General features: G+C 43.0%; 1 long non-coding RNA gene across 1 annotated transcript; it reads right to left on the reverse strand.

Annotated features, from left to right (window-relative positions):
* Positions 1-197: 197 nt before the first annotated feature.
* On the reverse strand, positions 198-17,208 carry LOC307195666. The gene is made up of 4 exons (XR_013830912.1): positions 16,817-17,208; positions 12,028-12,109; positions 9,664-9,754; positions 198-2,527 (listed from the first exon to the last, which is right to left on the reverse strand). It is a non-coding gene; the product is annotated as an uncharacterized lncRNA (long non-coding RNA).
* Positions 17,209-24,786: the final 7,578 nt, after the last annotated feature.

Genomic DNA, 24,786 nt, shown 5'->3' on the forward strand with positions numbered 1-24,786 from the left:
TTCCTTTTTTCTTTAAATCCTTTCCATTTTGGAGTTTCTGCAATGAGCCTGTATTATTTTTACAATTAAAAATATTTAAATTTACAACAAAAGGATCTAAATTCACCAATTTTCCATTTATTTTCCACCCTGGCTCAGGGTATTTGTGTAAAAAAAAAAAAAATCAGCTTATTTTCTCTTTTGTATCAATCTAAATTTACTTTTCATAAGTTAACTATTTTAGTCTGGCAAAAGTTTCACACAGGAAAATTGTTAAGGTCTGAGTATTCTATTACCTTTAAAAGCACTGGAAACTTTGAAATTATTTCTTTCAGAATTTTCATATAATACTGAAAGGCGGGGGGGAGGTAGCAAAATGAAGGGAAATAGATAGTAGTAGTCAACTTCAATTAAGAAAAAGCAACAAGAGGCATTTTGTACTCTTTTGATACGGCAGAAGCCCCATGTGTCAACTCTTGCTAAAAAATGTATATATACACACACATATATATGTTTGTGTGTAGTATATGTATATGTGACACACACACATAATTAATCCACAGTCTTAGGCTAATCACTCATTGTGGCAGAAACAACGAGCTGTTGACTACACTTTAATTAGCTCCTCCAGCCTGTAGAGGCATCACTAGGACCAAGATAGGAACAACATTCTCCATCTCCGCTTGCATCTGGGTATGGTTCTATTCCAAAGAATGTGACCAGAGGTGACCTGAAGAGTTTATTTCTGAAGGATAACGAGTTGATAATTGTAGCTTGCAGCTTCCTCTCTCCTTTCCTTTTTAGGACAAACGTAGAGCCACTGGATGAAGGTGGTGGGTCCCTGAATAACTGAGCAGAAAACTGACCCTCAGACCACCAAAGTCCATACTACACTCCTGAGTGAGTGAGAAATGAACCGTCCATGTGTTGCTCCACTGAGGTTTAAGGTTTATTATTTAGTGTTTAACTAATGCATTTTTTCTTTAAACCTCAGTTGCCTTCTCTGTAAAATAAAGTATTTGAAAAGGACCAACTGTAAGTTTTTTCCATTGCTTATGTTTTTATCTTAGTTTTTAATTCTCAGAAACATTGCGCGCATTTTAAGTTAGTAAGTCTACTTTTTTCCCCACAAAGACGGGTTCTTCAAGGTATGGAGAAGTCATAGCAGACTGTTGCTTCAGTTTAAGATACACATTCACATATGAGATGAGAAGGGTGAGGACCCAGAGAAACGCCTTTGACAGAGGGGAGTGAGAGCATACTGAAGAATGTTTAGTAATAAAGAATTCAGATGGGAGAAGCGGATGGGTTACATCTAACAGATTTGCTCAAAGGAATTCTGGAAAGGCAAATATGTGAAAATGTATAGCAAAGACATGAAATGCCTTTTGGTCCCTAAATGGATTTCATTTCAAAGACGTGCATATTGCAAATACATGTACCATAACACTTCTCTGTCCACTTCTAGAATTTTCTAAAGCCTGACAGAACATCTGCAGAGAGAGATGTCATTCCAAGATAATCGACTGCAAGTTACTAAATTAAGATAAAAATGTCCTTAACCTTGAACAGTTTTTAAAGAGATTTTAGAAAAAAGGAGCCCTCCAGGGGGTTGTATAACTATATAATTGTACCCCTTCTAAAAGGCTATTTACAGATACATAATGTTTCCCCTTCATTCTTTAAAGTAAAATATAGGATAAAAAAATAGTTTGGGGATAATATTTGTTTGGGACAGCAGGCACTGTTAATCAGTACCACTCTCTCCTTATTCCTTACTATCAGAGCCCTGGTTTAGGAGACCCCATTATCCTTAAGGCTAAGATGGCCAGTTTAAAATCCGAGCTGATGAGATCTAAGTGCAAGTCTGCTGACCATCTGTGGTAAAAAATTTGCTCTCTGATTTACACACTGCCTTTTTTTTCTTACTTAATTTCTTTTTTTTTTCCCTTTTCTTTCTTCCTGCCCAAATTGCTGGAACACTATTGGAGATTCTGGGGTCACTTTGAAGCTATGTGGACGTGCTAGAGATGTGGAAGCTGGAAGAGCTAAGCAACGCAGTCCCCTGGTGATGCCCTTCAGCTGCTGGACTAACGCTAGAGGGACTAACTCCAAACTTCCTGCTACCCGTGGAAAGTAAGGTAAATCACTCATTCACTTTCTGTTACCTACTAACTGATCCAGAACTCTAACCTCAGGGTTCTAGAACCCTTCTCAGTATCCCATAGTCATACTCATGTTCCAGACTCCTGATCATCAGACTTGCTTATAGTAGATGTATGGGGAGGGTGGGCTCTTCTGGAAGCCCTGATACTTCCTCCCCTACCCCCACCACACACAAATAATGATCTTTATGTCCACTCATCCTTTTATCTACACTCAGAGGCCAGGGCCCCCAGGAAGGCTTCACTGACAACCCTTTACTCCTCTCTACATGCAGAAAGGGTAGAGGTGTGGGCTCTGGAATCAGACTTCCTAGACTTGAATTCTTAATCTGTTACTTACCAGTTTAGGACGTGGGCAAAGTAGTTACCTTCTCTGGACACCCCTGTAAAAGAGGAACACTAAGTAGCACCTATGTACCTTACTGAAAGGATTAAATGAGCAAATGCAGGTAAAGTTCTTATAATTTTTTCTTGGGTCAACCAATTCTAGCTGCTATTGTTACCTTTGGCTAATTTAGGGCAGAGTCCCTTTGCCCTCCTTTGGTTCTCTGGGCCCGTCTCGTTCACAACACACACAATCGCATACTGCAGAGTTTTGAAAGGTGGTTCTCAAAATGTGGTCCCTGGGCCAGCAATATCAGCCACACCTGGGAACTGGTTAGAACTCTGGCACTGGAGCCCAGCAATCTGTGTTTTAACAATATTCTCAGGCAAATCTGATGCACACTAAAGGTTGACGACAACTGAGAACATCTGTCTCAGACTCTCCTGGAGGCATTCACCAAAAATAGAGTTACAGGACCTTACACCTGACCAGCTGGAGAAGGGGTCTAGTAATTGCCCTGGTTATCATGCTTGTCATGATTTTTCAGCACATAAATGTTTGAGAATCACTGCCATTTTGAACGTGTGTTTCACTTGTCTGCTTTTCCAGTGGACTTTACTTCCTTGCAAGGAAGGTTTGTGAAGATTTGTTGTTGTTGTGTGCATTATTAGTTTTATTATGCTAATTCTAGAATCTCTGGTGCATAGTGCAATCTCAGGCAGGAAGTAGTGGCTCATTAAAACAGGTATCCCAAAAGTCTTAGTAGAACTTCAAGATTAATTCCTTCAGGAAGAGGTAAAATTGTCATTATATGCAGATGATATGATACTACATATAGAAAACCCTAAAGACTCTACATGAAAACTACTACAACTGATAAACGAATTCAGCAACGTAGCAGAATACAAGATTAACATACAGAAATTGGTTGCATTTCTTTATACCAACAATGAAATATCGGAAAGGGAATGTAAAAAAACAATGCCTTTTAAAATCACAACCCCAAAAATAAAATACTTAGGAATAAACCTCACCAAGAAGGCAAAAGACTTATATGCTGAGAACTGTAAAACATTAATAAAGGAAAGTGAAGATGATTCAAAGAAATGGAAAGACATCTCATGTTCTTGGGTTGGAGGAATTAACATTGTTAAAATGCTCACACTACCCAAAGCAATCTACAGATTGAATGCGATCCCTGTCAAATTACCCATGACATTTTTCACACAATTAGAACAAATAATCCTAAAATTCATACAGAACCATAAAAGACCCAGAATTGCCAAAGCAATCCTGAAGAAAAAGAACAACGTTGGAGGCATAGCCACCCCAGACTCAGACAGTACTCCAAAGTCACAGTAATCAAAACAGCGTGGTATTGACACAAAAACAGACATATGGATCAATGGAACAGAATACAGAGCCCAGAAATAAACCCACACACCTCAGTTAATCTTTGACAATTAATCTTTGACAAAGGAGGCAATAATATATAATGGGAACGAGACAGTCTCTTCCACAAGTGGTGTTGGTAAAGTTGGACAGCCTTATATAAACCAGTGAAGTTAGAACACATCCTTTCACCATACACGAAAATAAACTCAAAATGTCTTAAAGACTTAAACATAAGACATGACACCATAAAACTTCTAGAAGAGAACACAGGCAAAATATTCTCTGACATAAATCATACCAATGTTTTCTTAGGTCAGTCTCCCAAGACAATAGAAATAAAAATGAAAATAAACAAAGGGGACCGAATCAAACTTACAAGCTTTTACACAGCAAAGGAAACCATAAACAAAATGAAAAGACAACCTACAGAATGGGAGAAAATATTTGCAAATGATGCGACCAGCAAGGGCTTAATTTCCAAAATATACAAACAGCTCATACAACTTGATGACAATAAAAGCAAACAACCCAATAAAAAAAATAGGCAGAAGACTTAAACAGACATTTCTCCAAAGAAGAAATACAGATGGCCAATAGGCACATGAAAAGATGCTCAACACTGCCAATTATTAAAGAAATGCAAATCAAAACTACCATGAGGTACCACCTCACACCAGTCAGAATGGCCATCATTAAAAAGTCTACAAATAACATATGCTGGAGAGGGTGTGGAGAAAAGGGAACCCTCCTACAACACTGTTGGTGGGAATGTAAGTTGGTGCAGCCACTGTGGAAAACAGTATGGAGGTTCCTCAGAAAACTAAAAACAGACCTACCATATGATCCAGCAATCCCACTCCTGGGCGTATATCCAGACCAAACTATAATTCAAAAAGACACATTCACCCTGATCTTCACAGCAGCAATATTCACAATAGCCAAGACATGGAAACAACCTAAATGTCCATCAACAGATGAATGGATAAAGACGATGTGGTACATATATACAATGAAATACTACTCAGCCATAAAAAAAAAGAATGAAATAATGCCATTTGCAGCAGCAACATGGATGCAACTAGAGATTATCATACTAAGCAAAGTAAGTCAGAAAGAGAAAGACAAATACCATGATACCACTTATATGTGGAATCTAAAATATGACACAAATCAACCTATCTATGAACCAGAAACAGAATCAGAGACATAGAGAATAGACTGGTGGCTGCCAAGGGGGAAGCAGGTGGGAGAGGGATGAACTGGGAGTTTGGGATTAGCAGATGCAAACTGGTATATATAGATTGGCTAAACAACAAGGTCCTACTATATAGCACAGGGAACTATATTCAATATCCTGTGATAAACCATAATGGAAAAGAATATGAAAAAGAATGTATATACCTATGTATAACAGAGTCACTGTGCTGTACAGCAGTAATTAACACAACGCTGTAAACCAAGTATACGTCAATAAAAAATAAGTTAACTAAATTTTTAAAAAGATTAATTCCTTCAGAAGAACAAGTACTACACATTCACCAAAAAAGCACCCTTTGAAAGTTTAAATTTTTGAATTTCTTTGCCACTTCCTTAGTTTTGATCATCTTGGACAATATATTTTTAATATTGACTTTTAAAAAGAATTGTGTTTCAGTGTTTGCTATCCTTAGAGAGACAGAAACAGATAAGTACAACTAAATACTTATTTTTCAAAAGTCTCAAAAGTATAAGGGAAATGAAAGTAATTATATCTTCAAATGATTTTGGGGTATGTTTCTAATTTCATACTTCTGATGCGATTCAAGATTAAAACTGTATTAAGACATTTGAGACATGCTGCATTGGTATTAAATGAATTTAATTTTGTGTAAAGTGGTAGAAATATTTTCTTCAGCAAACATACCTGCAGATATAAAATCACAACCATAGATCTACAAAACTATTGAATGAAATCTGATTGGTTATTTCCCTGCAGTATGGATCTGCTAATAATTTAATTTACTACTTGCTAACAGAAGCCAAAATTTAAATATACATATATATATGTGTGTGTATATTTATATATATTTATATACATATATGTGTGTATATTTATATTTATATACAAATATATGTACATATATATCTTCAATTTTAAATCATTCATATATATGAACAAATATACATACACATATATAACAATTGTTCATATATATATATATATATATATATATATATAAATAAACAATTTAAATTAAAGAAAGTACATCTGGTGGCCTATTTTTTCCCCCCGATTTCTAAAGAACACCATATTCTATTCTAGGCAGTGGAATGTCAATCCACCTTAAGGGTTGTTCAATGAGCATATCTGAGAAACCACTGGTTTAGCCAATGATGTACTTATTGAGGGAGGCCCTAGTGCCACTGTCAAGAGCTTATCCACAGGATAGGTAAGAAGGTACTTGTTTGGTTTGTGAAAAGGAGTAGTGAGGAACGGCAGGTAGCTGCAGGCTGATGACACATCATGTCCATATATATGTAGAACCAACACGCCCATAATTGCACCCATTTTCCGTACCCAAATCCAAAGCCTTTATATCATTAATCCCAGGCAAAAATGGTAAGATTCATGTGTGTTACTATCCCACGGCTTCAAGATGCCTATAAACTCATATGAGTATGTCTTAGTTTTATCAGTGGAGGACAAACCAGGCTTCTATCACCAAGCCCCATTCCATAACAGGCAAACCAGTCCAAGACTTCTCTGAGTGCTGCAGGAGAGTCTATGGAAGGGGCACTCGCTCCACTGTGATGCCTAAAATGCCTTTGCACAGAGCAAACATTCAATACATGCTGAGTGAATGAATGAGTGAACTGGTGTCATAAAACAGGCTTATTTCAGGGAAATTCCATTCAACAGGCTGGCATTCCTTCCTACCCATCTTAATTGTTAAGCTTGCAATCAGACAAAAATTTAATTATAAAACGTTACAGCTGAGGAAATTTTAGAAACTATCTACTCTCCAGAGGTATACAACTTTAATTTAGTGGTAAAAATCACTAGGAGTGATTTAGGAGTCTATCAGACCTGAGTCCAAATTCCACATCTACCATATTTTCATGAGCAAATAACTACTTCTGAGGCTCTGTTCCATGTATGCATTATGGGATATCATAATAATACATACATTAATTGTATGACTATCAGGGGATGAAATGACACAATCCATTTGCCATGGTCGGCTAAGTAATTTACACCAAGTAAGCACTCAAGACATTAGCCAATATTAATAGCGGAGAGATGAAAACAAAACTCTGGGACTGATGCCTACCCTAGTGGCCCCAGTGGTCGTAATGATTTTCTTCCATTCAGCCTGCTCTCTTCTCACTAAGACTAAGGAAGAGAAGATGAACAAATTAGGAATAACAATTTGAAAATGGTTTTATACTCCCTGAATGAATGGAATTATAATAAAATGATTCATGAGTTCTGCAGAAATATGATGAGACTTTAGATCTTTATGTTAGTTCTCTACAAAACCAATTTATGGCCCTAAGATGTACCTTCCCACCCAGCCCCATCCTTACCAGGATCAAATATCATTGTAAATGGAAAAGTCAACAACACATAATCAACAAGCTAAGTTACGAGCCAGTGAAGTCTCGGAGCTTTGATAGAGAAAATTCAGATTTATCATTATATGTAAAAATAAGACGATATGAAGAACTCAGTCTAAAAAATATTACCTGGAGATCTATAATCTCTATAATAGTGCTATAAAAAGTAAACAGCTAGAAATCTATTTAGATGGTTTTCCTTATAAGAAAGCACTTTCTGTATAACTTTTAATGTACTATTGATGAGAACAATTCAACGAAATTCAAATAAATATCTGCAGATGTCCTACAAGAAGAAAAGAACAGAGTTAGATGTGACAGGGGATAACTGAACTTCAGGATGAGTAAGACCCTATACTTGACCTCAATAAATTAACATGAAATACAGTGGATGAGTCATGTACAGAATGTCAGAATTCTAAAACGCCAAGCTAAGTACCAAAAGGAACATGTGGGGACTCTTAAGAAGGAAGTAAAATATTGGTTAGTTGATTACGAAAAGGCAGAAGGGAGTAGGTTCCCTTTGGCTGCTCTTTGAAGAGATCACTTCCTTTCCCCCCTAGTCCTGAGGCTAGGATGGCATGGGCAATAGAGGAATGTGGGGACTGAGAATCATTTCTACTCTCACCAGAGTGGCTGGAAGCAGATTTTCTTACCAGGATGTAGTAGTAGGCTAATATTTAAGGGTTCTTGAAGTCAGAGAGAAGGGTTTGAATACTCCGGCTCCATCTCTTGCTGTGGGTCAAGTTTCTTACCTTTCCAACACCTCAGCGTCTTTATCTGAAAATTGGGGACGATGATAATGTCTCCCACCTGAGTGTGAGAACTACATGATATAGTGCATACGCAGGGCTAAATTTGGTGCCTGGCACACAGAAAGTGCTCAGTACAGCAGGCGAGTGTAGTGACAATAAAGGCAAAGATGACGGGGGTAGTGCTGGTGTTGCTTCTGCCCCCAGAACAGACTCTGACTGCGAGAGAGTTAAAGCACCTTTGGGTTCATGGGGGTTTATATATAAGCAACGGTTGATCAATGTGAGCTGGTTGTCCAAACGATTATGTGCAATCTAAGAAAAAAATGGGCCTCAGATTTGCTCAGCTACTTAATAATATTAGCAGCGGTAGTAGTCAAAGAAGCTATATTTTATTAAGTGTTTATATGCCAAACAACGTGCTGAACGCTTTAAAAGGATTTACTCACTTATTACAACGAGGCTATACGCTAGGTCCTGATAATGTTATTCGTCTCTTTCAGATGTTGACTGAGCCTCAGACGGGTTACAAAAGCACCTAAGATCCCGTTGTCAGTACATGACGGAAATGAGTTCAAATCCAGCCTGTCTGACTTGTTCTTAATCACTAAGGTATGAAATTAAGCATGTTGCCCTTTGCCTGATTCTCCTTCTGAGGCCTGAATATTTCACTTAGCTCTCTGAGTGCAGAAGAGAGAAAATTCTCTCTCCTTGACCCAACTTGGCATCAATATCCAACTCCCCTTCTCAAAATGGGTTGCTTCAACGAGCAGCAATGAATGCCGGGTCGTGGACCAGTCACCTTGATGACTAAGAGTCAGACACTAGGGAAAGAAAATGCTCTGTGACAAACCTACCCTTGTACAGAAACAAGACAGAAATGGGGGGACAGGGCAGAAGATAATGGAATAAGGAATAGGAAAAATAGCACCTGGCATCGTGATAGTAATAATAATAATAGTAGTAGTAGTAGTAGTAATAGTAATAATAATAGACTTTACAATGCTCTAGGCATTGTATTAAGTGCTTGGTGTAAGTGACTTCATTTTAACATTGAAAACAAGTCTATGAGGATGAAATATTATTAACATCATTTTATAGGCAGGAGTATTGAGGTTCAGGTAATCAGGTAAATTGCCCAAGCTCATATGGTTAGCAAGTGGAAAGCAGAGATTTGAACCAGCACCTACACTCCTAACCATTATGCTATAACCATTATGCTGAAGACATAAGAATTCCAATGGTCTTTCCCCATAACCCACTCCTGCACTCCAGACTTAAATAGTCCAAGATCAAGAGAGAGCAAACTTGGAGTTGCCACTCTTCAGTGAGTGTCAATCATTTCAAAACAGTGTATTTGCTAACAAGATGCAGTTCCTGTGATAATCTTCTCAACCAGGTATCAAGAAACAGGAAGCAAAGATTCAAGTAACAGTATGTTCCTACTTACGAGGAAGGTGGGACAGCATAGTTGACACTGGGCTTAACTGTTCTGGAAAACGTGGTCCCAGTAGGCATACACACTGGTACATTTTCCCCACCTACCAAATACAAAAGAAGTATTTCATTTCCATGTTGCTCTTCAAGTTCCACCTCATTCGTGCCTGTCATTCATCCTCTGGCCTCTTCCTGTCTCCATTTCTGTACAGAAAGGTGCCGAGTCTCTGCTCTCAGATACAAACAGGGTGTGTTAGGAGAGGGAGCCATGGTACCTCAATGTCTTTTTTTTTTTTCATCTTAATTCTATTATGCCAACTCCACTGAACTTAATTAGAGTGAATACAGAATTACACAATTACCCTCTGTTCTATTCTTCAGATGTTACATTTTGATAAAATTTACGACATGCTGCTCTCCCCTTGAACACCAGATGAACACTAGAAATGGATGTGTGTTGACATAAAATCTGTTATAATTACAATTAAAGTATAGCTTACATAATGATAGTGTTAACATAAAATTATAGATGTGTAGAGACAACGTGGTCCTGCATTTTTTAGTATAAGTACATGCTTAGACCAATATCTGTTAGCGGAATGAAGATGGAAGAGAATTTTGGTTAAGCCACAAAGGCTGTTTAAGGACTTGCAGATAGCTAAGGGGAACTCAAAGACCAGTAAGATAATATTTCCCCTGCCATGTTTTCAATTGCAAAGTGAAGGGAAGATGTGAAAGTAAGTACCCCTATGGAAATTACAAGACAAGTACATTTTTTTCCTTGAATACCTGGGTAAATGCTTAAATTCTAATGTATATCAGTGATGCAAATTTTCAACTGAGTTTGATAAATCATAAAATAATAATTATACATATATGTATATAAAACTGCATGGAACTAGACAGTTCAGAATTACTTCTAATTAAAGAGGTACCCTATAACAACTAACTTAAACCTTACAAAATATGGTTCCAAGTACCCTATCAGAGTGAAAAGTAGGAGATTGAAAGGTTTATTGTAAATGTTTGTAGTCATGGTGTCTTAACTAAAACTACCGTGTCACAAATACTATTAAAATAATTATGACATTTTATTCACTTTTACTGCAAACAACAAAACAAACTAGGTATTTTTTCATTTCAGGTAATTATTTTAGCTAACAGTTATTAAATGTTTTGAGAAGACAGAGTGCTAATTGCATTACTTCATTTTATCTTTAAAATAGCGCTTCCATGTAATTATTCTTAATATCTCCATTGTATTAAAGTGTATCTCTAGTTTAGACCTTTCTTCAGAACTGCAGACTTGTGTATCCAACTGTGTACTCAGCATCTCTACTTGGACGTCACAAAAATGTCTCAAATCTTATACCTCCAAAACTGGTCTTTAATCCCCCAAACATGCTCTACCCCAAACTTTTTCCATCTTAGGTGACAGTAACCACACCTTTCCAGTTCCCCAGGCCCTAAATCTCGAATTCACCCTTGACCCCCTCTTCCTTTCCATTCTTGCATTCAATCTACCACGAAATGCTGTCACAACCTTCCCAATGTGCCACTTCTGAGAATTACCAGCCGCTAGCAGCCTGGTGCAGGCCACCAACATAGACCTCGAGGATCCTGTAGTCGCCTCCCGAGATTCTCCCTGACTCCACTCTCTCCCCACATCCTCAAGACCACAGATAGAGTTATGCTTTTCAAACAAGAGACAGTTCATGCCACACCTCGGCTGAAATCCTGCCCCTGGCTGCCTACATTTAGAGTAAAAGACACAATGCATGTGATGGCCTCCCAGGACTTACCGAATCCATCCCATCACACATCCGACCTACAGCCCTCCTGCTGTCTCTTCCTCCCCACTGACTAAGTCAGCCAGGGTGGCCTCCTTGATATTCCTCCAAGCTGCCCGGCATATTTCTGCCTTAGAGTTTTGGGACTGGTTATTCTTGTTCCCAGGGAGTGGTCTCCCCCTCATACATTCTGACAACTCCCTCACTTCAAGTCTTTGCTCAAATGTCAACTTATAAAATCCACCCTGACTACCCTATTTAAAATCAGAACCTACCGGGCTTCCCTGGTGGCACAGTGGTTGAGAATCTGCCTGCCAATGCAGTGGACACAGGTTCGAGCCCTGGTCTGGGAAGATCCCACATGCCATGGAGCAGCTAGGCCCGTAAGCCACAACTACTGAGCCTGCGCGTCTGGAGCCTGTGCTCCCAACAAGAGAGGCCGCGATAGTGAGAGGCCCACGCACCGCGATGAAGAGTGGCCCCCGCTTGCCGCAACTAGAGAAAGCCCTTGCACAGAAACGAAGACCCAACACAGCCAAAAATAAATAAATAAATAAATTTGGGGAAAAAAAAAAATCAGAACCTACCTGTACACTCCTCCAGCACTCCCAACCCAAGCCTCTTCAGTGAGCTTCACATCCTTTTCCTTATCCCGTAGCGCCCATCAACCTGTGACAAAGCGTAGAATTTATTTATAACATCCGTTTCCACACGAGAGTGTAAGGAGGGAGAAAGCATGCAAGAAGGAGCACGCAGGCAAAGGCTCTTGTCTAATTTATTCATTGATACGTCCAAGCATAGAGAACAGGAAGATGCTTGATAAATAGTCCTGAAAAAGATACAGATGAGGAAACTAGTAGTGAAGCTCAGAAAGTTTAAGCAACTTCCTCAAGGTTCTAGAGCTAGAAGAGGGTCACAGTAGAATTCATACTTGGGGATGTCTAACTTCAAACCTCTTAGCCTCTCTGCTATCTTTTTTTCTTTTTTCTTTGCGGTACGTGGGCCTCTCACTGTTGCGGCCTCTCCCGTTGCAGAGCACAGGCTCCGGACGCGCAGGCTCAGCAGCCATGGCTCACAGGCCCAGCCGCTCCGCAGCATGTGGGATCTTCCCCGACAGGGGCATGAACCTGTGTCCCCTGCATCGGCAGGCGGACTCTCAACCACTGCACCACCAGGGAAGCCCCTCTCTGCTATCTTAAGTCCATGCAATTCAGGATTTGTTTTAATCAGTGCCATGGAAATTCTCACTCCACTGAATAGGATCACTAAAGTGTTCTCTGTCTAGATTTATATATATATTTTCCATTTAAACAAAGGAAACAGAAGAGGGGAATTCATCATGGGTTATTGTGGTAATTTTACAGCAATTTTAGCAATAATGACATTTAAGTAATAGTGATATTTAATGATAGCATAATAATAATAAAATAATAGCTCTTTAATGTATTGAAGACGAATCGCATGCTAAACTCGGTGCTAAAATATTTCCATGTGTATTTTGTGCAAAATCCTTATGAATATTCTATCAGATGAGCTTTATGTGTAACTCCACCAGGCATACTTCTCTTATTCCGCTTTCAAAGATAAGGAAATTGATGAGAAGTGTGGTAACCGTTTGATCAAGATGAGACTGGTAATAAGTTGTGAGTATGAATTTAAATTCAGGTCTAACTCCAGAATTTGATTCTCACTCCATACATGAAAATTTTGATAATTCCTTTGATAAGAGTATGTTTTCTCCTGGAAAACATCCCCCATTATGTCTGCCTGTGCTCATACCTTCAGAACACAGTCAAGTTTAAAACATGATAAAAATGTTTAAACAGTGTGTTTTAATAAATGGAAATATCTTCATCTAAACAATAACACAAAAAGGCAGGCTGAGCCCTTTGAAGTGGCTTCGTTGCTATCCTCCATCCAGAACAAGAGAAGGAATCAACAGCTGCAGAGTAAAGAAAGCATGAAACCCAGAGATGGAGGATTCTGTAAATGACCAATTACAAGACTATTAAGCCACACTTTCATAGCAAGAGGCAAAATATCCCATTAAACTGAAAATTCTTCTACCCCTCACTCCAAGGCCCACACAAACATTAATGTTGCATTTATTAGGATGTATTTCCTGTGCTCTATCAACGTGACTTTCAGCAACTGTATTAATACAGTCCTTTCGCTTTGCACATATATCTGAATGATGGATTCCATTACTGGAGTTTTGTAGAAAGAGTGGAGTGAATGAAGTAAAGTTTGGGAAGAGCCATCATAATCCATAATGATGGGCACTGAATCAGGACAAGAAGAAACCTCTCTTCTCATTTATTTGAATGAAAATTCTACTATATATTTATTGCCTCTGTACAGGGCCATCTGTTGAATAATGGAAAAGAAGCATCTTTCATTTGGAGGTAGGATTTGTGTGCTCAAGTTTCGATGGGCCTGCAGAATTAATCTTGTTTTAGAAATGAAATAAAATGTAATTTCTTACTGTAAGTAGATGTAGTTAAGCAACTGGCAACTTTGATGTCTTTAAATCACTGCAGTTTCAGGGTAGGCAAATCTATAATTATTTCAAGCACTTCTTTATTGGTGCAACAACTGAGCAGTGTACATAGTGGTCAACAACCTGGGCATTGTCAGACGACTCTAAGTTTGAATCTAGACTTTGCCACTCACCAGCTATGTGACTTTCAGCTATGAGAAGCACTTTCTTCAGCTTTACACTGTGGATTATTATATGCCCTTTGCAGAACTACTGTAAGAACTAAATGTATATGGGCACAGTGGCTCATAGTAAGGGCTCAAATTAGTACTGTGGTCACTACTAGTAGTATTGAAAAGAAATTAGAACTTCTATTCTCATAAAGTGGGATATGTGTCCCTTTATCATTGTAATTTCATATCATTTTACTTTTGACCTTATAATTTAATACCTTGATCCAAGAAACATTTAGCAGTAAATATAATTGAAAGAAGATTACTTGTCAAACATGAAATACTGTAGTATCAAGTGTGCTGGCACAATACTCTTCTCAGATAATTAACCTGTAAAAATATGTTATTGTCTTCTTTTTTTTTTTTTTTTTTGGCTATACGTGGGCCTCTCACTGTTGTGGCCTCTCCCCTTGTGGAGCACAGGCTCCGGACGCACAGGCTCAGCGGCCATGGCTCACGGGCCCAGCCGCTCCGCGGCATGTGGGATCCTCCCGGACCAGGGCACGAACCCGTGTCCCCTGCATCGGCAGGCGAACTCTCAACCACTGCGCCACCAGGGAAGCCCTATTGTCTTCTTTTTAATTAAGCACATTGAACATATATATTTACTGTGCCAATTGGCGAAAGGTCCATTAATTAATCAGTCTAACTATATGTTGCATAAATGTCTTCTAAACATAATTGTATATGTATTTTATTTGTTGGGAAAATGTGTTTGAGATTGTTCTTTTCTGCCTATTTAAAGTAAAAGAAGGTGAGAAGTAGAGTTAGGCTTAATGTACTTTGTACTCCATTATGCCATGAAAATGCTTCTGTGCCCTGGAGACAACAACAAAAGATTTGCTTTAATGACAAGAATCAAGTATGTTCTAAAGCTTCCAGGTAGGAGGCGTACAGGTTGCGGTTTATATCAGAAGTATTTGCTCTCTCTCTCAACTGCGTCTAGATGGGAAAGATGTGGTCACAAATGCTTCAAGGTGATACAGTAAATGTTGGAAAGAGGGGGGTAGGAGGCAGAGTTTTGAATATCTCAAACCTGAGCTAGAAGGATTTTATTTAAAGAAAATAGCGGATATGATTTTTCACTTAAGGAATGCCACTCAGCAAACCTGACATTAATGTAGGAAATTAGCTCTTTTAGCTATGATGCTTTCAAATGCACATGGCTGAAAACAAGTTCAAAATAGTCAAAGGAAATTTAAAAACAAAAACCAAACAATAACAACAACCTCAACAAACAAGTACTAGAAATTCAGGGATGCAGCCATATTCAGATACAGTTGGATCTGGAAGTTCCAGAGTATCAGCAGGGTTCCAGCTCTCTCTCCATCGCTCAGCCCTGCTTACCTCCGCAAGACTTTATTTTACAGAAAGTCTCTTCTTGTGCTGGATGGTCACTGAGAGTCCCAGAGTCATATCTCCCCAGCTTAGAAATTCCAGAGAGAAAAGACAATTCTTCCATTTTTCTCTGAGAGAAAAGTCCTGGGGAGGAGTCTGATAGACTTAGCCAAGGTCAGATGCCTACCCATGAGCCAATCACCTGCTTTACTGGAGTTCAGTCCCTGGGCGACTCATCCCCGGGGCCAGTGAGGAGGCAGGATAGCATTATCTGGCCGTTCTCCAAGAAAAGCCTGCTGTTTTTGTAAGATGAAAAGGGAGAGGACATGGATAATGAAACCTGTATCTGCTTCTGTAAAATCCACAGAATCTTACTCCCTGCCCTGTGTCGATGACCATGCAGTAAGCTGACCCAGGAGGTCATTTTTCCCACAACAGTCTTTATATAAATGACTAAGGAACACACTGGTAAAAGAATATGGGAGAAAGTCTGAGTATGACAAGTCAGCTAGACTGATATTAACTAAAAAAGCTGTGTGAAAATATCCTTAAAAAGCTGGAAATACAATGTCATGGAGTTTGGATAAGAACAGGTTTTCTCCAAGCTGAACTATGACACAGAGATTAGAGACTTCTAGAAACTATACTTTTTCAAAGAAAAAACATCACATGAGAAAAATGAGGCCTAGAAAAATTAAATGACTTAAGCTAATTAATGGCAGGACTGAGACTAGAGTATACTTTGTGTAATTGGCTATGGTCTTTTTTTGTTTTGTTTTGTTATCACTTCAGAACGAGACAAACTTAAAAAAAGGAAACACAACCAAAACTCAGTGGCTGGAAAAGAGATGGATGTGAACGCCCACTTGTTTCTTACGTATAAAGTTACCCCTCGCAGTGTTTTGGAGGAGAAAACGCTGGCCCTTCCCAACGTTGGTTACATACACAAAGATTCCAAAGACAAGACAAGTGCTTTGCAAACAAAGTAACTAGAACCAGCTCAGGCTTCCCCGCGCCGGGTCCTACGTTCCACTGTCAGAACCACCCACTGTATCCCCCCGGGTAACAAGGTGATTCAGAAAACCTGGCGCCTTCAGAGAAGCGAGAATACTTAGCCGGGAAGACAGGAGGAAACCTGCTCAGCTTCTTGCTGGGGTCTGAAACGATCCCAAGAAAGTCCTTAAACCCCTCAGGTTTCCACAATCAAGCACCCTCGCCTCCAACCTGGGCCACCCCAGACCTGACTATCAGACGACAGAAGTCTGCGGTCGCACGGAGAGCTGACCACCCCACGAGAGGGACCTACGCGCGGCCGCGCCCACTCACCCGCCGCTCCCCGGGAAACGGGAGACCAGCCCCGGGTCCAAGTCCTGGGCGTGGCAGACTCGCCCCTCTCCGGGCCCGGCACCAGCCCACCTCGGCGCGGCCCGCCTAGGCGCCGCCATCTTGACCACAAAGGGGGCCTCGCGCCGGAGGCCCCTGAGCGGGCGCCCTGAGCGGAGCCGGAGCGCCGGGGAGCCTCAGGTCGGCGCCCTACGTCCCCCGCACGCTCGCTCCCTGTCCACGCGCGACGAGAGTCCCGCACGCAGCGCCCGACCCAGGCTTACGCGGAACCGGCGCCCCGCGCAGCCCGCACCGCGGCTCAGGCGGCGCCGAGGGCGGCCCGGGCGGAAGAGCGGGCGCGGGGCACGCGCTCGGTAACCTGGCAACGCGGAGCAACCCGGCGTCTCCGGCGAACCCCAGCCCTCCACCGCGAGGAAGCACGGAACCCCGCACCCGCCGCCCAGCCTGCGCCGCCCCTCGGTCGCTCCGCCCGCCGCTGCCCGCTGGCTATGGTCTTTTAAATCCATGATACAACGTCTATATGTAACAAATCTGTTAAACCCTAAATGTTTATGATAATTCAAGTAATCCATTATCTGAATTATTCTTGAAGATAAAACATCCAAAGACTTCTTAATTGTATGGGTATACATACATAATATACACGTGGAGGTAACTTCAAATGTAGAATGTGCCTGTCTCTATTCCTTCCCTCTCCGCTCTTTTAAAAAATGCCCCTTTAAAAATTGCCCACTCACCATCTGTTAGGTAAATTTGCTGAAACACAGTAAATGTGGAGACAGAAATTGTTATAGAGACTATTCCAAATGGCACTGACACCTGTATTTATGAAATTTTTAAAAGGGTAAGTTAGAGTTGTTTTTTTTTAAAAAAAATCCCACTATAGTAACACCACATCATCCTAGGTGCCCAGTTCTATCCAATTACATAAGATGGAGAAGAGAGAGAGAAACAGAGAGAGAGAGAGAGGAGAAAGAGAAAGAAGGAAGAAAACCAAGTACTTATGTATAAAATGTTGCTCCCAAAGTTTGAGATTATACTCAAGCATCAATGAACAGAAGGAAAACACTTACAAGTTTACAAATGTATTTCATTTATGGTATGAGGGACACAGGTTTAGATTTGCAGCACGCTCCCACAAGGGTCAAATTGACCACTTTTTTCTATCTAGTTGCTCTTGAGAGAACGAAACAATTGAAACAGATGCCATTCAATTCCAAGTCTATAGCTTAGACCATGTCACTGCACATGAAATATTGTTCATTCAGAGTCAGCACATAGCAAGAGTAATTTATACTCTCAGAGTGTTTGCTCTCAAGTCAATAGCAGAGAAGCCTTGAATAAAAACGTTCCCATTACTTTCCATTGTAATATATCTTACTTATAGCCCATGAAACAGCGGTCAGAGGAGATTTATTCTTTGGACACCATATTATATAATCTCTCCACTTTAAGCCATCCCCCACTCGGCGATTATTTTTTAAATATGTTACTCGTAGTCAATATTAATTTACATTTAATCTTTCTTAGCATTAGGAGAGTATTATTTTGTACAGGCTCAGAAACAAATCTCCCGAAATTCCTCTCTGATGCTCCCTTCAGGCTGAAAATGCATTGCAGGGTGGCTGCAGTGACTTAATTCTAGTTGGCAAAGCCCTGGCCACACACTAATTTCATTAGCCTCAAACTCCTGGATTTGAAAGATCCACTGAATATGATTCATGTCCTCTGACATGTCACTTACTAACCAATTCAGTGTGCATACAGAGGAGAGAAAGGACTTGCTCAGCTCTGGCCCACCGGCAGGCAGATGAGAATTCCCAGTCAGAGACACTGTTTACATCTGAGTGGTCATTCTTGCCCGGGTCCTCATTTTCAGGAAGGAACTTCAATCCAGGCTTTGCTGGCAGCTGCAGCATTTGTTACATCCATTACTAGCTCCTTGTTCCTTCCTGCCCCCCAGTGCTTAGCATCCCCCATTTCAGTCACTAAGTCTTCCTTCCCCCAGCCTAGAAGCTTACCTCACCATAAATTTTTATCTCAAATGATAGGTTTGGCACATTCCCCACAGCAACCCACAGGGACTGGGGAAAAGAAAACTCAAATCTCCGGAGAGCTAAGAATTCAACCATTTAGAGGAGTTTCTTTTATATAGGACAGTCTTCATTGAGCTGAACCCTGCAATCCCAGAGAAGATTCACCTACCCGTTCTTTTCCTCTTTCCCTAAAGTGACTGTGTCTTTGAACAATAGGTCTGTGTTCCACTATTCTCTCTATTCATTTTGCAGGTTTACAGAGGCTGGGAAACTGGGGACTGGACTTACATGCCAGGAGCTTCTAAGATCACATGCAAAAATAAGGATACTGGAAGAGATTGTTGGAATCTATCTCTGTATATTTGAACATGGGCAGTGGTTAACCAGGATGCTCACACCAAGCTTATATCCAGCTTGCAGCACAAGCTACAAGTTGGTGCATCCCTCCTACTACCAGCCTCTTCTCAATAAATGCAGGTGAAAACTGGGGGCTCTTTTCCCTCAGCTGTTCAATCCAACATGAATAGCTGCAATTTGCAAATTAGAGGAAAATGACAGTGTTTTCTCTGAATGGTTTTGGTCCCAACGCACACTGCTAATGCTGGCATTCAGTTCCTTTCCTTCCCAGCCCAGGGAACGGGGGATCCTTCAGCCTAGTCTGCAAGCTCTCTCTTGACTTTAAGATTTCACTCTTTTTTCGACAGGCAGGCCCATCTGCAGTACTGCCCAAGCTCCAAGTGAAGGCACCAAAATAATTTTTAAAATGTCAAACAGCAAATGTGCCTTCAACCCCCAGAGCTCCAGTAAAAATACTGTGAGTTGCCCCTGTGGTTCTCAGGTGACCTCTGGCCTCATCCTCCCTGCAGCGCTGCCTCCTCAGGTTCTCTAGTTTAAGCTCAGAGGTAAAGGAAGTGCTTCTGGGTTTTGCTTACAACAACCCAGGCTCTTCCTGAAAGCATTACCTCAAAGTGAAGGCTGCCCAGAAGCACTTTTGGCCTTGCAAACATCTAGAGGTGGCATACTCAACAGGTGCTAGGGATGCTCAGAGACTCAGAGGGGCCATACCAGGCTGCAGCTTTAGACAGGCACCCCTCCTTCTGGCACAAACACAAACTTCATACCCCTGGGTGCTGATGTAGTGACAGCTTGAATCTCACAAGGAGTCCCCTCCAGAAACCCAACATGCTTCAGGAAAGGCACTTGAGAGGGAGCCAACTTTTTAGCTACAGGGAGCATAAGGGTCAGCCAGAACATCTGGAGAAGGGACTAACTGAGCTTGGGTCCTACCAGGCAGGGAGAGAGCTGTGCATTAGGAAAGGATCACTTCAAGACAGAGATGAACAAAAAACTTGGAGATAGCGGTAGAGAAGGAAAAGAGAGGCAGAAATTGAAAGGGAGAAAATAAAAACAGAGAGACAAAAAAAAAAGGGAGAAAGAGACACAAGGAGAGAGACACACAGGAAGAAAGACAGAGAAACAAGAGAACCCATAGTCACGCAGACCCTGAAACTCAATTTCTTCATCCAGAAGCCATCCATCTATACCCAGGGTGGCACAGGAGCCGTGGGGCCGAGGCTGCGGGAGCAGGCGGTGAGAGAGCACTGCAGCACCGCCCACGGCTCAGCGGGCCCGATCCGCCGTCCTCGCATCTTCCGCCGTTGCCCGCCTGCACCCGGAGCTAGAGGACCGCCCGGCCTTGCTCAGCGCAGCCTACTGCCTCCCTCCGGCGCCTTCTTTTCTGGCTCTGAGAATCGTCCTCAAAACCCAGAACTGGGGCTGGGGGCTGCGTTAGGGAGGTCGTGGGAAAGGATGGGCACCGGGTGGGTGCAGAAGAAGCGACTGTGTTTCGCAGTTAGCATGAGCTCACCTCCGGGCTCTGAGCTGGCAGGAGTAGAAAGCGGATCGCCCGTCTCCTGCCAGTGGCCGGATCGCAAAGGCAGTTTAGACGGTGCAAACAACTGCTCAGAGCAAATCACCTGGGGGCACGTCTGCGGGTGGCTTCTCCCCGCTTGAGGACAGTCCCCACGCCTTCCGCCCCATGCCCTCGCAGAGACAGGTTACAGGTCGGGAAATCCAACCCGAGCGAAATGGGCAATTCACGTCCAAATGTAGGTGAAGACCTAGCCTTCGGTTTAAGAACTGCCTCCCTAAGCTCTTCTCGAAATTTTCCAAGGGAGCTGCAGCTTGTCGGGCGGCTTGGGGCAGGGAAGCTGGGGAGTTGAGAAATGCCTAGTTTCTAGGCGTCTTCTCATCTTTCATAGTCCTTGCGCCTAAGTGGCTCTCACAGGAGCCCGGCACTTTTACAAGCCTGTTTTGGAACCATATTTCACTCGAATGCAAACCCATTTAAATCATCGTCTTGTTTTTCGGAGACTGTTTCTTGTCAATGGGGCCATAAATCCAGAATGTCAAGCCGGATGGAGTGGAGCGCGGACAGGGGAGAGATGGAAGGGAAATGAATCAAGCAGGGAAAGTACCTCCTCGGGTGAGGTGGGAGGGATTCGGCAGGATCTCCAGGGTGGAAATGAGCGAAGGCTGACCAGACCCCGCACCCCTGGAGTCCAAGCCAGCTTTCAGGATAAAGAGCGCGGGGAGCTACGGCGCGCTCTGCTCCGGAGGGAGCGCCCCCCTACCTGGAAAAGCCTCAGGATGTTGGCTACCATGATGGAGACCGAACTCCCCGAAGCCCCAATCACTCCAACTACTTTCTCGGGCTTGACGAAAACCGGAGGCTCGCCGTTGGTGCAGCGCACTTCGGAGGTGTCCTTCTAGATGAGCGCCTGGACGAAAGTGAGCGACTGTTCGAGCGCATAAGTGTCCCTGGAACAAGTGTCCAGGATCCGCGCTCCCAGCGTCACGTTGGGCAGCAGGTTGGGATCGCTGTTGATCTGGTCCAGGGCGTAGAGTATCGCTTCCAGCCTGTGGATCCCGTTCTCCCTCTTGATGTCGCCGCAGGGCACTCCGCTGGGACCCTTCGCGTGCATCGGGAACAGCTCCCCGAGGGTGATGTCCCCCTCGATCCGAATGGAGTACGGGGCGTACATCTCCTGGCCGCGCGCCGCCACCGCCAGCGCGCACAGAAGCACCTCCAGCACGCAGCAGGGAAACTTCATCAAAGTCAGGGCGCGGAGCAGCTTCCCCAGCTGGACCATGCTGCTTCCGCGGCTGCGGTGGTGGCGGCGGCACTCGAGGGGACGGTGGCGGGCTCGCCGGAGTCCTGGCCCCTTGGGGTGAGCTCCGCCGGGGAAGCCCAGGGTCTCCTGCGGGCGAGGAGGGTAGGGGCGCCCGGGGAAGGGCAGCCGGCGAGGGTGGGGGCTCCCGCGGCGCCTGCCAGCTTGGGGCGCCGTGCGCTCTCGGGTTCCCCGGCCAGCGCGCCGCGCTCGAGCTCGCGCTCGGTGGCTAGCAGCTCGAGCTCTCCAACAGCCCAGCACTGGGGAGAGAGCGAGGATGGCTATCGCTTTAAATGCGCGTTCGGCTCCCTCTCCTCCTCCGCCCACTCCCTCCCACCCTCGCTCGCTCTCAGGCTCTCCCCACCCTTCCCAGCGCCCACCCTCCCCATGGTTTTGTATCATCACGCAGGGAGGGGCTGCGTGCTGAGGTAAGGGGGGAGGGAATGGGTGGGCGGCTGCGGGGGGGGGAGTACCTCCGATTGGGAGTTTCGAGGTCCCCAGGGAATCGGTATTGCAGGTGGCAGGCGAAGGCTGAGCTCCTGCTTCGGTCTCACTGTAGAAGCCGCTCGCTCTCCCGCCTGCACCCACACGCACATTCTAGGCACAGGGTGGCATCAGCCCCGGACAGGGCGGTTCTAGCTGGGGCTGACTGCTTCCAACCCTGAGGTCCGGAGCCGGGGCTGTCAGCGCCCGGAGAATGCGAGGTAGTCGAAGGTGATGCCGCCAAGCGTGAAGGGTAGTAGGGAGACCCCAGTCTCTACTGCTAATTCGTCTGTGCCAGTTTTTCCTAACAAAAACACACATACACACAGGAGCCTGATTTATGACCTAAAGAACCTTTACGCAGAGACTTCTCCGGGGCCAGGCACTGGGTAGCCTGTAGGGAAAGATGCCAACAAGAAATGCTGGGAATGGAAATGCATCTTTGGTCTTCAGAGGTTACCGTGGCCGGAGCCGGATGAAGTAACCCTGGTCTCCAGTAAATCTGTGGCGGATTCGCTCCTTTTCTTCCTTTCATCGCGAGAGATGGAACAACTGAGAACTCTGCAGAGCGCACTTTCTTCTCTGGCGCTGACAGGCTCCCTCCTGCCCATTTCCAGAGATGCTTTTGGGCTGATGTCAGGTTTCCTCGGGTAGGAAATAGCAAGAAAGAGGTGACAGTAGGAGGAGCAGACAGAAATCTCCCCATCGATCCAGTGATCCAGTGATCCATTCTTTTTTTTTTTTTTTCTGGCTGAAGATTTGGGGGGTTTGGGGAGTGGAATCAGGATGCCAGAGCAGGTTGTAGTGCAGTTAGGAAGCTGTTTTTCAAAGGTGTCCCCTCCTGCAGGTCCAGCCCAAACTTGGCCCATTAAAGCAACAAGTGGCCCTAGTTCCTACACAAGGAAGGGCAATGTATCTGCCCTTGGTGCCCACGTGTACTGCTTATGGTGGTCTCTACTCTTGCTGAGCCTTTCTGTTGGAGTGCAGCGAAACTGTCTTATACAGAATTGAGGGCGCAGAGAAAACCAAAACAAGACTATACTTTCTGTTGTAATGTTAGTGTACTAAAGAAAAATATCCTTGCACATAAACAAAACAACACACACACGCACCTAAAAAGTCAGAAGTTGGGAAGTTGGTTGTCTCTTCCACCAAACACCTGTATGACCTTGGCACTTCTGTTCCTGCGCCTGAGTTTTACTTTGCCCATCTGTAAAATGATGACATTGAATTGAATGTTTTACAAGTTAACTTTTAGCTTTCAAATCCTCTGTTGAAATAGGCCATGCACCTTTGGCCATGGTGTTCTTTTTAGACCAATATCCTTTGTTGCTTTATGTGTAGGGCACCCATTTTTTGATACCCAAACAAAACTTCAAACGTTTCCTGGTACAGAGGATTTTTTTTTTCTTGTTGACCACCCATTTATCTTCCTTCTAGGGAGAGTCCAGTCCATCATTTTCTTTTCAGACATGCCCCTCCTCCAGGTTTCAATACTTAAGGTTTGAGGAGGAAAAAAAACCTTCTGGCTACAGTGTTCAAGGAAGGGAATAGAGGCTAACAAGAGTTATGCAGGGCTAATCCCTGGACTTCTGCTGGAGTAAAGAGGTTGATGACATAGGGTTACTACTGTCCAATAGACAATCCGTGCCGGAGTTAAAAGAAAAAGGAGCCTCCTTCCTCTAAATGCTTTATGTATATCTTTTGGACAATGTTACACTATTTGATTTTGTAAACACATACCATTTTACTGCCATCTTCAAGAAAAGTGATGTAAAAACTACGCGAAACTACCCCTGTATACAATGTGATCATCAATCACTCATAGATGTGATGCCCTGCTATATAAGTGCACACCTTGTGCAACCTTATGCTGTGATGCGCCCGCCCCTTCCAGCCAGCCCTGGAGCTGCGAGCGCATAAGCCCGCAGCTGTGCCAGAAGCTTCCACATAAACAGGGAAATATTTGAATCCCATAATGAGAGATACCAGAGAGGAGAAAAGGCAGAGAGAAGAAGGGGTGGGGAAGAGAGAAAGGGACCTGGTTAAAACATGTGAACTCCTGGATCCACATGTGCCTGAAAGATTGCCTCTTTTTTTTCAGTTATAAAGTATTTTATTTTTGTTGTTTGAAGTCAAAATATCCTCTTGTAACTCACCTATTCAATACATTGGATCAAAAAGGCTGGAACAAGTGAAATAGATATCCTGTTACGGCAGCATTAGCTAATTTGGAAAGGGGGAAAGAAGCAAAGCCATAGAA

This window comes from Stenella coeruleoalba, assembly GCF_951394435.1.
Source record: "Stenella coeruleoalba genome assembly, chromosome: 12".
NCBI lineage: Eukaryota > Metazoa > Chordata > Mammalia > Artiodactyla > Delphinidae > Stenella > Stenella coeruleoalba.